At 39.3% G+C, this 14,382-nt stretch overlaps 2 protein-coding genes across 3 annotated transcripts in view; one reads left to right on the forward strand and one right to left on the reverse strand.

The window, feature by feature from the left end:
- LOC148345993 (uncharacterized) overlaps window positions 1-14,382 on the reverse strand; it is a 49,278-nt gene that overhangs the window by 23,786 nt on the left and 11,110 nt on the right. The gene's annotated exons all lie outside the window — the stretch shown is intronic.
- LOC148345994 (pleckstrin homology domain-containing family G member 1) overlaps window positions 1-14,382 on the forward strand; it is an 86,840-nt gene that overhangs the window by 16,731 nt on the left and 55,727 nt on the right. Inside the window, exon 2 of one of the 2 annotated variants that reach the window (XM_088325025.1) lies at window positions 5,116-5,204. The gene's annotated coding sequence lies outside the window, so the exon portion shown is untranslated. Of the gene's footprint in view, window positions 1-5,115; window positions 5,205-12,981; window positions 13,054-14,382 lie in introns of those variants that run through there. The other variant, XM_088325024.1, reaches the window with a different exon arrangement.

The following is a 14,382-nucleotide window of genomic DNA, read 5'->3' on the forward strand; positions in this document are numbered from 1 at the left end:
CCTGATTACTATGACTACCCTCTGGAAAAGCCTTCGTTTCCATGACTACCCATAGAAATTAATGGGCCTATGTATTCCCGATGGGAGAATCTCAAAATACATTAGTCCGGATGGAGACTTTTTTTGTCTCTGGGGCCCCTCGGAGACTTGTATCGCTTATCCATATTGTCGCGCAGAACTCCCTGTTGGGCTGGAATTTTTGGTATATGAATCGTTGGGCTACTCCAAAAGCTCTGGGAGAAGTTTCCCGTCAAACTTCTTTGTCAGAAGATAGATATAATAATAAGATCTCGGGGGATTATATTAGTTGTGCTTGCTTCGCTTACAGCACTTGGCAATGTAGTCCTGCCTTGCTGAAGCAATCACAACTAATGAGCAATAATGAGAAATCCAAAACAAAGTACAGTTAAAAATAATATTACCTGTAATAGAAGAGTGACATGTGATTTATCTTTGGGGTGACTTGACTTAAGCTGGTCGAGTGCAGTAGCGGGTGGATGCAAAGGTGAGAAAGAGGCGACGACTTCAGATTAAAAATGTAAACGATTTTAAAACATCCATTTGCAGGGATGGACATTATTGACTTATTTTGCATATTTTTACGGTTGTACAACCTTGCGAGGGTAGCTACATGTGTGCCTTCTTGATATTTGCAAGCTTCATTGTCATGGTTATCATGTTGTTGCTCCTCGGTTAGCGTCACAGCAATCTTTGGCACCCATTGTAAATAAATACAGCACAGAAATACAGTATTGAATCGCAGAGTTGCAAAATTTTTATGAACGTCATTGCACTATTATTATAACTTAGGTCAGTCTCTAAGCACTACGTTAGAAATACTTTTTCCCATTTATCCTGGCAGTCTCTTTTTTCATAGTCCTCTCTAAAATGTATGTTGTGTTATATTTGACTGCTAGATGTCACTGTATTGTCAAATGCGAACAAAAACCATGAACAAATGAGCACTGTGTAGCAGCAAATTACCAACATGGCGGTGACAACACGGTATGGATTCCGCTCTTTTAAAAATGACAAATTTCTCGACCTCATCTCATCTCATTAGTTGTACCGCTTATCCTCATTAGGGTCGCGGGGGGGCTGGAGCCCATCCCAGCCATCTCCGGGCAGTGGGCAGGGGACACCCTGAACTGGTTGCCAGCCAATCGCAGGGCAAACGGGGACAGACAACTCACTCGCTCAGTCACACCTAGGGACAATTTGGACCGGCCAATCAACCTGACATGCATGTTTTTGGAATGTGGGAGGAAACCGGAGTGCCCGGAGGAAACCCACGCAAGCACGGGGAGAACATACAAACTCCGCACAGGAAGTCTGGAGCTGGATTTGAACCCACGACAGGTTCCTATGACATGAACTGTGCCGCACAAGCGCTAACCACTGTGCCGCCGTGCTGCCTCTATGAATATTTTTTTAAAACTTAACATAGGTATGATAGTTCATGCATTTTTGCCTATTCTTCAAATCAATTTAAAATAGTTTTTGTACCATTAAGAGGCACTATTTATTACACACTGTCCCTTTAAAGACTGTATTACATATTTACCCTGGAGTGCCGTGTCTTATCTTGTGGCATACAATGTTTTAACACCTTGTTATCAGTGACAACAAAGACAATTTAATTAAATTTGATTCAAAGCTCATAAGATTCTATGAGTAAAGTCATTGTGGGAGGGAGTTCAACCACTTACATGTGGGCAGTTTCATGTTGATTCAACGCGACCAATAGCAGACAGGATAAGAATATTTGGGAAAGCAAAATCATTTGTTGTGGATGTCATATAGTGGGAAAAAATGCTGTAATGGGGGGTCAAAAACATCCGATTCCAAACCGTATTTGCTGAAACACAAATATTGGTACTAGATCACCTCAGTATTGAGACACCAGGGTTGGGTAGGGTTACTTTAACTGGATTACTTTCAATTACTTTTGGATTATTCCAATACCAAATATGCTAATAAAAGACAAAAGAAACTAAATATGAATAAAATTATGACACTCAACACGTGGTAAGCGTTCTCTCTTGGCTTTGATCTCTTTGATATCCGGCAAAACTAACATAAATGCGACAGAATCAAAATGAAAATAAATCCAAACAGCTTGCCAACATCATTTTTGCCGTTCCATGTATTCCGTTACTCCTCAAGCCTGCACAAAATTTAGTAATTTGTTTCATATTAAGTTTCTTTTGTCTTTTATTAGCATATTTGGTATTGGAGTAATCCAAAAGTAATTGAAAGTAATCAAGTTAAAGTAACCCTACCCAACCTTGTGAGACACACATCACTTTATATTGTAAGTCTTCCTTTTGTGAAGATGTCTTTCAAAGGAACTTGACGCAACCTCAGGCATTAATCATCACGTGGAAAAGCTCTGTGGAGATAACAAGAAAAAATTACAAAATTAAAAATAGGCATTTATTTATACGGCGCCTAATCCCCCATGAAGCGCTTCCCTCTATTTCCGTTTGCGCCGTCGCTTCTATCTGGCCATTTACTCCAAGATATTTCCGATGAGGGAAAAGTGGGCCCGAAGGATAAACATTTCTGATTGTTATCGTCCCTGCATGTCCTCGGGCGAGACGTTGACGTCGGGAAATCGTAATGCAAGCGCAGGAAACCCGTAAGCTGTTTATTTTCACACAGCAACCCGACGGCGTTTAGCATATAACCACTCGGCCACAAATATGGGCCAGGATACGCATTCTTTGAGAAAGGACAGAATCCGGTAACACTAAATCAAGTTTGGCACTTATTGTGGTTTCAGATGAGTTGGGAGCAGGATTTTGAGTTTGATTATTTATGTTGTTTGTGCCTGAAAACAAATAGAGGGGTAGAAAAATGGAGTTTAAAATAAATGAGTGCAATTTTCTTGTTCCACTGGCGAGTGATTTGAAGTATTATTTTTCTTGTTTTACAATTGTTTAAGCAATTATTTGCTCATTTGAAAATTGATTTTCTTTTTTGAAGAATCATCAGACATTTTGAAATAAAATCAGGAAATATACTTCAAATTAAATTTTGCACATTTTTAAATTTTTTTTTACTAGGAAGCAACATAACACGGTAAAATAATTCTTTATCACATTTCTCCCCAGGAAAATAAGAAACTAAAAAAATGTAGTAAAATAATGATCTACCTAATGCAGTTTATTTTGTTTTTACCAGATTGTATTTTACATGAATGTTAATTAATATAAAAAGTACAATATTATAAAATAATATGTATAAAGTATTATAAACAGCACATAATACAAATACAATCATAACATAAAATCACTCTGAAACAATCATTTTATATCATGATATATATATATATATATATATATATATATATATATATATATATATATATATATATATATATATATTTAATCCCCTTATTCAATTAATTTCCACTACAGTTTATTTAACTCAGGGAAACATCATGCAGACTGGAAAAAATAGCTTACACTAATTTTAATGATTGATTAAATGTTTTAAAAGTCTTTTTTCATTATAATGTTTACCTGAATACGGCAACTTTACTAATAGACTTCATATCTTTTATATCAGGGACCCAAAGCTTATCTATACTTCTGCCGACACACAGTACTATTTTTAATTTAGTATTTTTACCTGCCTTAAACAGTGCATTTTGGACTATTATTTCAAGTAAAACAACATCGAGACACGTTTCGTCAATGTTCTCTGGTTGATTAATGGTAGTCAGCAAATACAGCTGCAGTAGATACTTTGTGTGTGGCGCCCGACAGTGGTGACATCCATTGGACGTATTTAAAACTGCTAGTTGGGTAGCTCACTCTCCTCACATGTGCCCCAAAGGGTGGCAACCTGAGGGAGGGAGTGGTTGGATAGCACCCACCTGTTCCCAATGAGTTTCCTGAGTTTTATTAATAAACACCGTTTTTGGAGTATGCCGGACTAATGTTCCGCAAGCGGCCTCAATGGGTTTGCAGATGTGCAACAAAAATAATTACTGTTTGCAGGCTCAGCACAGCCAGATAAACAGGTGGCTAGAAGTTGTGCCAAAGACTAGTGCTTCCCAAAAGCTCTCTTGGAATCCAACTGCCGCCCTTCATCCGACGCTCACGACCGACCCCCCGTCCGGCAGCAGGCAAGCAGGGGGGGTCCCGGCAAAAAAACGCTACCAAACAATAAAACAAAGGCATCATAGAGCGACTGCAGAGGGGGAAGGAGTGCTGAAAGTGAGAGGAACAGCTGCTGTGTGGGAGATTTGGATAAAAGCAGAGTTGGTGGTGGGGCAGTTAAGCGAAGCTCGGAGGGGGGGGAGATAAATTACTTTCATGTTTGTTGTCGGGGGCAAGCCCCCCCCCCCTGACCAAGCCATACTGACAAGACCACAAAGACGCTAAAGACCAAAGCTGATCTGTTTTCATACGAGACACCTAACTTGCTGGAATTTTGTCATTTTGTTTTTTTACCAGACAAAAAAACGTCTAAAAAAAACAACAGCCACAAAAACTTTATGAGTTTGCGTTAGCCCCCAAAAACCACTTGGGAAGGCTCCAAGCCATGACGGTTAGCCAAATGAGCGTCATCAAATGTTATGGAATAGACATAGCTATGTCCACATTTTGGAAAGGGGAAAAATATATATATATACATATATATAATATATATATATAATATACACATACATGACATAAGCATTGGAATAAATACCGTATTTATTCGTGTGCCTTTAAAATCAAATCAAAATTTATTTGTAAAACAAATTTCAGGCAACATACCAACATTTACTGTACAATAAGAAAAAAAATCCCCTATTTATTCCCCACCTAGCAACCTGGAATGTCAAATACAGACAGACACAATGGTTGAAATAGAATAAAAACTAAATGAATGATAATAAACAAGTTGCTGTCTTGGACTTTTCGGCCAATTTTACATATTACCTTTGTGTTTTTTAATTGATGTTCCCTATTCGTTGTGTATTGTTACCCAATGCGAAATCTATTGCTGCCAGGTGATCCTGGAAGGGAGGATTTACAACATGTGAAGCCCCTTCTCAAGATTGCTTATTTTACTCATGTTGAGATTTTTAGTTTTTCCTTGCCCGTATTTTGGTTTCAGATCCGGGGATGGTGTCAGTGTAACCTGTGCTTGTGTGTGATGAAGGGTTATACGAATAAATGTGGCAATGCACAGACTAACAATGTGAGGTAAGAAACCGTAAGCACTAAAACAATTAAACACAATTTTGAGTAAAGCTTGGCATGGCAAAGTAGGTCAGTTGCCCCCTGGAAGGAATTGAGACAGGCCAGCCGGAGATGAAAGAAGCCCTCACCGACTCAGTCCAAGTGGGCTGTAAAGAGACTTTTCTATCCATCAAAAAAATGTCAAAACCAACTAAAATAAGCTCAAAGTTTGGGTGTGCATTATACAAGAGGTCTATTACCGCATATGTGAAATGATAATGAGTCAAAAAATATCGCTGTCCACAATCGTAAAGGAGATCGATTGTTTTTTTTTGGTTCCCTAAGGTAACTTTTGTAACTTTTTAACTTTTTTTTCCCCCGGACCAAAATAAGAAAAAAAGCCACAAAAACCCACGTTAAGGCTCTAAGCCAGGGGTCTCCAATTTTTTTCAAGCTCCTTTATGTTCGCACAAAGGGGCACCCGGTTTGATAAGAATTTCTAAAATAGCAACTTAGCTAGATGTATTGTTAAAATAGCTAAAAACGTAGCTTGATAGTTAGCTAGAAAATAAACAGGTAAAAAACTACAAGGGAGATAGATAGATAGCTAGCTAAAAGAGTAAACAGACAAAAACTAGCTAGCTAGCTAGAAACAAGGCCAAAATTTAGCTTAATAACTAACAAAAAGATAAAATGTTGGCTGGATAGCTTACAAAAATGTTTAAATTCAGCTAGCTAGATAGCTTGCCAAATAGATAAAAGAGTAGGAAGATAGCTAGCTAAATAGGTAGCCAGATAGCTGGCTATAAAGAATGCACATTTTTTGCTCCTTATAAAACCCTAAAATTGGAAATTTGTTTGTTGTATTTCCTGTAAAATACATCAACAAAAAAGATGAATGAATACTTTGATTTATACACAAATAGCTCACCGGTGATTTCATTATTGTGATTTTCTAGGAGTTTTGATTCCTTTAATTAATTGCTTAAAAATAATTATCTATGTTTGAATAATATGTAGCCAATGACTTGGAATTTATTTATTTGAATTTATAATACATCAACTTTTAATATTATTACTTGGTTTAAAAAAAGGAAAACAAATGGATTAGATGTATCATGCAAATGATACCATGTATCGATATCAAACCTGTCAAGCATCCAAGACATGTATTCCCCTGCATTTTTCGGAGATCATTATTTTGTATCCTTTAGTAACTCAGATATCCAAATCACGACGGTATTTACGAAAATCAGTGCCAACCTCGAAAAGCGGCTGCTCGGCCCACGCAGCCAGCTGCAAGGAAAATCTTAGCCAAAAGTCAACGTTTGCCACCACATTCTCAAAAACATGTATTCGAGCGACTTCAGATGGCCTGCTCTCTAATTTAATGGGGCGGTTAAATAAATTCCCATGTTTCCCCACCGCCTGCTACGCATTGCAGTGTGATTTCAACAAATAGCTAACATCTAATGACTAAATTAGCTTTCAAAACGTTGAAGTGGTGTTAATTCTTTATTCTTTTTTGTCTCTCAGACATGTTTGTATGCATTAGAAAAGAACGATATAATATAGGATATAGAAAAATAGCTAAATACGGTCAGTTTTTAGCTACATTAGCGATAGCTAGGGTGTGATTTCGGCAAATATTCGAGCTCAGATTTCACGATGAAACTAGCTTTAAAGATGTTGAAGTTAACATTTTACCCATTTTGTATTGAAATTAGCTTTTAAGAGTTTAAAGTAAAGTTCATTCTTTAACCTTTTTGTCTCTTAGATATATCTGTAATCATTTAAGTCTTGGTAATGTTAGAATCCACACAGACAGAGGACCCAGATGCGTAACGTTTTCACACAAGCTTTATTTTACGGGAATGGGGCAGTCATGCGCGTGAACACAAACGCCAGGGATGTGACGATCGCTGGGCGGAAGAAGTGAGACAGAGAAGTCAGAGGCAGACGAGATTGAGGCCGGACAGAACAGATGGGATCGATACAGGACACACGGGTCGATACTGGACGGGACAGACGGGATCGATACCGGATACTGGGGCAAGATACGGGATCGATACCAGATACCTAAGACTGGAGCCAGATACCGAACAGGACGAGACCGTCAGGATCAGTACCGGATACTGGAGCAAGATACCGGACAGAACTAGACAGGCGGGATCGATATCGGATAATGGAGACTGGAGCAAGATACCGGACCGGAGGAGACAGACAGGATCAATACTGGTGGCTGGAGCAAGATACCGGACAGGATGAAACCGACGGGGTAGATACCGGAGACTGGTGCAAGATACCTGACAGGACGAGACAGGCGGGATCGAAATTGGGTACTGGAGACTGGAGCAAGATACCTGGGCAGGAGGAGACAAACGAGATCGATATCGGATACTGGAGACTGGAGCAAAATACCGGACAGGAGGAGACAGACGAGATCGATACCGGACAGGAGGAGACGGACGGGATCGATACCGAATACTGGAGTCGAGAGCAAGATACTGGACAGTACAAGACAGACGGGATCGATACACGAGCAGGATACCGGACAGAGTCAAAACACAAGTCTTGCAAGTGCAGAGGTTCGTTGACGGACTGACAAGGAGTGAATGAGAGCACTGAGTTTGAAACAGGAGGGAAGCCAATCAGGCAACGAGCTGCAGCTAGCTGGCCCCAAACAGCCATGTGAGGGCAGTGGGCAACCGTAACAGTTAAAATTTAAAACTAATAAAATCATTTTAATTTTAAGCCCTATTAGCATTACCTAAGAACAAGCAGTTGGCCAACCGGCTTGCCATTCGTTTCTACTCACACGCAGCAATATGATGATAAAATTAGCTTTTAAAAACTGAAATAAGATAATTATTTACTATTTTTGTCTTCCAGGCTTATTTGTATTCATTAAAGGCGTTGTTAAATCTGAAAATAAAAAAAATATATAACATATATATATATATATATATATATATATATATCTTCACTAGCATTAGCTAACAAAACGTTTGCCAATTGGAAATCTTTTAGTTTAAATCGATTGTCAACTTTAATGTTTAATGACATATCTTTTCTCTATATTGGATTTTATATGCAACTTATAGTTGTTTTTCTGTCTTTGTAGTGCATTTTATGAATGGTGCAACTTGTTCGATACTTCCTTTCATGTGTAGTAATTTAAAATGTATCCCTTGAAATAAGTATTGTTACTCAAATTCCAAAACTGGTGTTTATTTACCGGTTCATAGTTCTATAAGTAGGTCGTCTTTATATAGCCTTATATTTCTAGGTCAACTCTTCATATAGGTTTTCTTATCCCCAAGGGATGATCCATATAACCGTTGTCCCATTTGTTTGTATCGCAAACTGGCTGGTGGTGAATATTACTCAGCATTTCAAGGGGAAGTACCTCTCATTGGCAATACAAAAATATAACAAAGCACGTCTGAGCTGGTCTGTGAATTAGTCTGAATTAAAACAGGAAGTCAAGTCAAGTCAAGTCATTTTTATTTGTATAGCCCTAAATCACAAAGAGTCTCAAAGGGCTTCACAGATTGTTACACTATATTACACAAACTATTTTCAACCGACAAGAGGAGTAGGTTATTCGTATGCAATGGAGTAGAAGTGAGTTTTAAGTTTAGATTTAAACATTTCCACTGAGGTTGCAGATCGAATCTCAGGGGGAAGAGCATTCCACAGCACCGGTGCCCGGATGGAGAACGCTCTCGAACCAGCAGAAGACTTCTTTGCTCTCGGGATCATCAGAAGACCGGCACTCTCAGATCGTAGGCTTCGGACCGGGACATAGTGGCAGATCAGATCTAAAAGATAAGAGGGAGCAAGTCCATGTATGATTTTGTACAATACTAAGAGAACTTTGAAGTCACATCTTTGGCTAACTGGGAGCCAATGCAGGTTAGCCAAAATCGGCGTTATGTGATCGTACTTTTTTGTCCTGGTTAAGAGCCTCGCTGCGGCATTTTGTACTAGCTGAAGAGACTTGATTCTGGACTTCGGGAGACCGGAGAGTAGTGCATTGCAGTAATCGAGACGGGAGGTAACAAATGCATGAATTATTGTTTCCGCATCAGACTGAGACAGTATTGAACGGATTTTAGCAATGTTGCGAAGATGGAAGAAGGCAGTTCTAGTAATTTGCTTTACATGCATCTCAAAGGATAGATCAGGGTCAAATATGACACCTAAATTTTTAACTGAGTCACTCTGTGTGATGTGACATTTGTCAATGTTCACAGCAGTTTTTGAGAATAAGTCCCGGCATTTAGAAGGACCAATGACTAACATTTCAGTCTTTTCAGAGTTAAGACGCAAGAAATTGAGTGACATCCACTCTTTTATCTCAGTGAGACAGGCCTCCAAATTTCCACAGTTTAGTGTGGAAGATTCCTCCAACGGAAGATATAGTTGAGTGTCGTCTGCGTAGCAATGGAAGCTGATATTGTACTTGCGAATAATATCACCTAATGGAAGCATGTAAATGTTGAAAAGTAGGGGGCCGAGCACTGAACCCTGCGGAACACCGCAGGTAACATTAAAGGGCTCAGATGTCGTTTCACCATATTTAACACAGTGTGTCCTATCTGAGAGGTAGGATTTGAACCACGAGAGGACAGCTCCTGAGAGACCAATCCATTTTTCCAACCGTTCTAGTAGGATATTGTGGCGCACTGTGTCAAAAGCAGCACTAAGATCCAGCAGCAGCAAAAGTGATGAAGCGCCAGAATCCATTGACATTAGGAGATCATTTGTTACCTTGATCAGAGCTGTCTCAGTAGAGTGGTTAGCCCTGAATCCTGATTGCATGGATTCAAAAAGGTTATTCTCCGATATGAAAGCATTCAGCTGCTGTGCCACTACTCTTTCGAGTACTTTAGAGAGGAAAGGTAGGTTTGACACAGGTCTGTAATTACTTAATATTTCTGGATCAAGGTTGGGTCGTTTCAGTGTGGGTTTAATAACGGCGGACTTAAAAGCTGCTGGAACTACACCTGAGGAGAGTGATGTATTTATAATATTTAGAACTGAAGGCCCAAGGACGCTAAAAAGACTTTTAATAAGTGAACCTGGGAGCGGGTCGAACTGGCAAGTTGTCGGTTTGGCCGCATTCACCACTTGTTTGAGATCATCAAGTGACAGTTCACTAAAACCGGCCATTTTCCCAGGGCAGCCACCCTGTCGTGCATCTGTAAATTTCAGTCCTTTAATAGGTGTGGTACTAACAATATATTTTGCAATTTCTTCCTGTATGCATTGAATCTTCTTAGTGAAGAAGACCATTAAGTCCTGAGCAGAGTGTGTCGAACTGTCTGCGATAGGCTGTTGCCTTGTTTATCTGACAAAATACATCAAATAAATAGGATTATTGAGAAATAACATTTAACAAATAACATGCACCCTCCTAAATAACAAATACTGGAACTGAAATGTTTTTTATGATAATGAATATTATGTGCGAGGGTTACCTTTACACTATAAATTATATAACTGGATTGAAAACTATATAGATGTATTTTTTTGCCACTAGACTGCATTGGTGTGTCATATTGGAAAGGGAAACGGTGTATTTTTCCATTTCTAATTTAAAAACTGTTAATTTAGAAAGAGAAACATTCATTCGTGGACTAAATAGCATTGGTGTTTTGTTATTGGACATTGTTGTTGCATTCAACGCAATTACTTTTGTAACAAAGCAACTTGTGTAAATCAAAACTACTTTTCAGTACACACTAATACAAATAATAATATACAAAATGATGATAAAATTAAAGTTAAGTCGACGCATTGGTGATGAAAGTTGCATTAAACTTACTGATTACATTTTCGCACCTGGAGAGCGGCCCTAGCCACTAAGAGTTTGCGGCTAGCACTATTACACTGGTGACGCAACATTGATTATAAACGGTGTTAGCTTTTAGCTTTTGCTGGTAGCAGTGCTTATCATTTATTACCTGGTATTCACATAAAAAAAATGCACTTTTGTATCCATCCGTTTATAGTGTAAGTCTCCTGGCGGACAATGTAAGAGCACACCTTATAAGTTTTTGTGAAAATAGCTCACCGGTGATTTATCATTTTGATTCGAACTGGTAGACAGACTATTTCAACCTTACTTTTAATCATTACAACCTGGTAATGCCATAATAATACCTGTCCCTTTAATATGTCACAAAGTTTACTTTTGAACAAAAATGTGAAAGCCACAAATTATGCAACGTGTATTGTACAACGTGTTCGGAACAAAATAGCTTTTTCCCAGTGATTTAGGATCTAGTATCACTATTGTTACACATACGCTAGTGCTCGTCAAGGCAGACTCTCTGAAGAGCGGGATGACACTTTTCATGGAAAAACAACGGCGACCAGATGATGAAAGTGCTGTATTTAAGTCAGATCAGGAGGCTTCTCCTGCTACCAGTAACCATGAAAACCAGGCTTTTTCATGTGTGGGTGCAAAGTCCTACCCAAAAGCTTTAAAGTGTGTCTTGGACTGTACCTGCCCAAGACACACCAGAGGAAGTAGTACCTCTACAACTCTGATGGTTAAGGGATCCATGAGACACTTAAAAAAGGAGAGAAGACATCAATGGTTTTTGAACTTGCATGGAGGATAGGCAGGGAAGACAAACTTAAGATCAGAGGTTCCATCCTGATCTAAGGGCCTTCCCCTTGAGTTCTTTCTTATTCAGATCTGCCTAAAAGGGTGCATCCATTAAAGAACAGCAACATGATTTGCCGATAGTGACAATGATCCAAACAGTGCATAATAGTCAAAACAATGAACAATAAGGCGCAATAATAGTCAAAATAATGACGACTATACTATACTATGAAATCTTCTTTGCAGGTACCCAATATCAAAGACAGAATCAACGTAATTTAAAGACATTTGATGCTTATTAATCACCTAGAGATAATCCAGATTTAGCCATTCACACTATTAAAAAAAGTTGGTCTTAGCGGTGTTTGTGCGTCAGACAAACTGACCCTAACCACACCAAAATGCGTTTGCAGACTACTGACGCCGTTCTACCGTTTTTTTTCTGCGCGGTTCCAGACTTTTCGCAGATCCGAGAGATTATCTTCAAGGGTTCTCTTCCTTAAAGCCCGACGCTAAAAACATTTGTCGCGGAAACGGAGCAGAGCGATTTGACAGCTGCAAGATCACCATTCATCATTTGGCGTGCTCTTAAACTGGACTATAATTTGACGTACTATTAGCAAAGCGCCTCTCCCTGTAAGCACTTCTATCTGAGAGAAGAAATCTCACAGAATCTGAGACAAGAGGGCAGGAGATGAAATACTGATAGAGATTGTTGAGTCTTCAGTTATGTTCTGACGAGATTTCGAAAAGGAAAATAAGCATGCTGTAATGTGGGCCAAGAGAAAACATTTTCAACTACACAGCTTTAATTAGCTTTATGACAGAGAATAATCCACACAGCACGGAAAATCATGGAATACTCTCTTCCCAGTCCGGCTCGCAATACAGTAAGCGCCAACTGAGTCATGAAGGGCTATTCTCACCACATCGCTACACTACATATCCCTTAAAAACGAGGACAAACAGGCTCATAGAAAGTTTTGCCCCATGGCCCCCAGCACCCTGAAAAGCACACAACACTGTGAAAATAGAGTAAAAATATATCTTGCGAAAATGTAAAAAAAATGTCAAATAATAATCAATACATACATTTTTTTTGCGACACATAGAGAAGAAATGTATTTTTGCAATGGTTTTTTTGTCCTTGTTTAGGGTGGTGATGGCCCTTGGGAAGAAACCTTATTGGAGCCTGTCTGCCTTTTTGAGGGAGCTGAGGCGTCTCCCAAAAGCCAGCAGTTCAAAGATGTGGTGAGAGCAGTCCTTTATGACGTAAATCCCTCTGTTGCAGTATCACAAGCGAACTATGTCCTTCAGACTAGGCAGAGGGCAGCCCATGATTTTCTGGGCCGTGTTTATAACTGTCATAAAGCTAATCAAAGCTGTTAAAGCTCTAGTAGACGCTAAAGATCCTTTAAATTAAGGGCAGATAGACTCCGATAAAGTTTCTTTTTAAGGGCCATCACCACCCTAAACAAGCACACATGACTGTGAGAAAAAAACAAATATTTCCTAAAGTTTTGAAAAATGTCAAATAAAATTTGAGAAACAAAATATGAATACACATTGTTTAATACATAAGCACCATATAAAAATGTAAGTCTTGTCTGCCATGGAGAATAATCTGAGCCTATTGCTTGTTCACTTAAGGGATCTGAAGTGTCTGCCAGAGGGCAGCAGGTTAAATAGGTAGTAGCCAGGGTGAGAGGAGTCCCTAATAATGTTGCTGGCAATGTCCCCCAGAATGGGCAACAAGCAGCCAATGACTTTCAGGGCAGTGTTGATTACTCTGTAATGTTCTCCTGTATGCTGCCTTGCTCTAAGCATACCATGGTGCTGTATAATTACCTCGTTTCGGGCGATATAATGCTATGTGGTAGGCAAGGACTAGAGGTAAGATCGGGCCCAAAAAAAGCACCCGAGCCCGACGCAGGCCCGAGGGGTATTAAACCCGACCCGGACCGAGCCCGACTAATTAACTGGATTTGCTGGCCCGGCCCGAGGGGGCCCGAAATTACATATTTTATTTATAAGGAGGGGTGATTTATGATAACAAATTAAACTCTGCCTTTTGTTACAACATCTAGGCCTAAGTTAAATAAAACTGTATAAACATTTACATCTTTTATATTTCTGTGTCTGCACTGCAGATGTTACATTAAGCGACAATCTGTCATTGACGGTTTTTTTTTTTTGAGGTAGCGAAAACATTTAAGGGCGTCCGTCATTTTGACGACTTGATCATTGGGCCATAATCCACAGCAGCAGTTAGAGGTAAGATCGGGCCCAAAAAAAGCACCCGAGCCCGACGCAGGCCCGAGGGGTAATAAACCCGACCCGGACCGAGCCCGACTAATTAACTGGATTTGCTGGCCTGGCCCGAGGGGCCCGAAATTACATATTTTATTTATAAGGAGGGGTGATTTATGATAACAAATTAAACTCTGCCTTTTGTTACAACATCTAGGCCTAAGTTAAATAAAACTGTATAAACATTTACATCTTTTATATTTCTGTGTCTGCACTGCAGATGTCACATTAAGCGACAATCTGTCATTGACGGTTTTTTTTTCGAGGTAG

Source organism: Urocampus carinirostris, chromosome 20 (assembly GCF_059441175.1).
Source record: "Urocampus carinirostris isolate Australia breed hairy pipefish chromosome 20, RoL_Ucar_1.0, whole genome shotgun sequence".
In the NCBI taxonomy this organism is placed as follows: domain Eukaryota; kingdom Metazoa; phylum Chordata; class Actinopteri; order Syngnathiformes; family Syngnathidae; genus Urocampus; species Urocampus carinirostris.